Source organism: Bombus huntii, unplaced genomic scaffold (assembly GCF_024542735.1).
Source record: "Bombus huntii isolate Logan2020A unplaced genomic scaffold, iyBomHunt1.1 ctg00000068.1, whole genome shotgun sequence".
NCBI lineage: Eukaryota > Metazoa > Arthropoda > Insecta > Hymenoptera > Apidae > Bombus > Bombus huntii.
The window spans coordinates 465,383-467,263 of NW_026099327.1; the positions used below are offsets into that span (position 1 = coordinate 465,383).

The 1,881-nt window shown below is 46.4% G+C and overlaps 1 pseudogene; it reads left to right on the forward strand.

Moving 5' to 3' along the window:
• Positions 1 to 1,555: 1,555 nt before the first annotated feature.
• On the forward strand, positions 1,556 to 1,674 carry LOC126876297 (5S ribosomal RNA; annotated as a pseudogene).
• The last annotated feature ends 207 nt before the right edge of the window (positions 1,675 to 1,881 follow it).

Below are 1,881 nucleotides of genomic sequence, written 5' to 3' on the forward strand. Positions count from 1 at the left end.
GTTAAAAAAATTGACCCTACCAAAGGTTTTCTCGTATTTTTCGCCGGGAACAAATACGCGGTGTCGGGCGTTTCATAGGTCGGTGAAAATTCGCCCGTTTATTTCGATCGCAATGGGGGTTTCATCGACGCCAAGAGCAGCATCGACGAATACGAATACGCGTTTTTCTCCTTGTTTTTGCCCTGCCACGTTAATACTTGGACTGCATCGAAAGTTTATGAGAGCGTTAGAAAATAGCGAGCGGCGTGCATGTACGCCGTCGGCTTTCCCAAACTTTCCAAAGCGTACGAATTGCGAACAGTAGCTGGAAACCAGAGCTGTCCGTACGTATATTTTTGAAACAGCTTACTCGACTGCCTCGTTCGGTGTTTGTCGTGGAAATTTATCCTGATATTCCTCGCCAATCCCCCCGCCTCTCTCTCCTTTCCGCCTGTCCTCTTTCATCCTTCCTGTTTTCCTCCTATTTATAAAGCGTAAACACGCGATATGTACCTCTGTTTGCCGCGTTTTATAAATATTCTCGAGATTGGAGAAATTACTTTTCCGTTTCTCTGTTTGTTAACGTCGTGAGGAAAGTTTGCGCTGCGTCAGCTTCGCAGAATCGTTCGCTTCTTTTCCTCGCATTCCGGTTCGACGGAATCGCCACTCCCTTATCTACACGCGTTTCCTCCAAAACTGTTTCTCATCGCGAAGCCAAGTCTCGAACGAGCGTTCGTCGCATCGACAAAGTATCGCGACATCGTTGATTTTATCGTTAATAAGCTGGCGATACCGAGGCTGCGACGGCTTTATCCGTCTGTATTTATTCACCGTCTAACGTTGCATTATTCAGTGGAACGCTCCATTTTCGGTCATTGCTTTTCTTACTGCCGTTCCATTTACTCTGCGGATTTAAGAACAAGCGAGAAGCACTTGGATCTTTCCTTTCTGCCGGGATTATGCTTTTTCCTCTCCACTTTTACGTTGTATCCTTCGAGCTTGGATGCTCGATCATAGTTGCGCGAGGGAAACCTTTTTCTCCATAGACACGCACAAAACCTACGCTTTCAGGTTTACATCCCCCTGGAGCCCCGTAGTCCATATTTTTTGATAATTCCTACAATAATATTTTATAATTAGACCTACAATATATTTAAAAAAATAAAATCCCGATAAAAGACAAAAGGGTGGACAATTGCATTACCTATTAAGTATTATAGAAAAATATTAAAGGAAGCATATATATTTCGTCGTATTACGTGCAAATTTTCCACAAATGCGTAAAAAACCGCGGTCTATTTACATAATAAAATAAATAATTCTTATGTGTCATAAGTCAAATTTTCTTTACCATTCTCTCCAAAACTTCTTGTCCCCTCAGAATATTGCCTAACGTTGTGTCTAAAGATGTAATCGCATCTCAACAGAGATAAAAATTTGTCAAAAGAGGAAACTAATTATCCTGCTAATGATACGTCGAACGACGTCGTAGACCAAGAAAACGAGATCGATGCTGGAGGATTGGAATCCGGAAAGATGGAAGAAGAACGTTGGTAAAGAGCCATTTACTCGCAACGCCAACGCCCTGGCCGGGCTGAATGCACTCGTTCCCGTCAAATCACGAAAGTTAAGCAGCGCCGGGCACGGGTAGTACTCGGATGGGTGAACGCCTGGGACCTCCGTGTGGCGTTGGCGAAGCGTGCTGGCCCCCCCTCCGTGGGGTTCGGGCCTTGGGCGCTTGGCGGCTCAGCGCCTCGGGGCCGCCAAGCAGTCCGGTAGGGGAACCGGGCTGCCTGGCATGGCGACGAGGCGGTCTAACAATGGTCACACACCGCTCCATCAGCCGTGGTATTAAGATGTCGATGCGTCTCCGCAGTACATGTTCGGCTAGCCCGAGGGCCC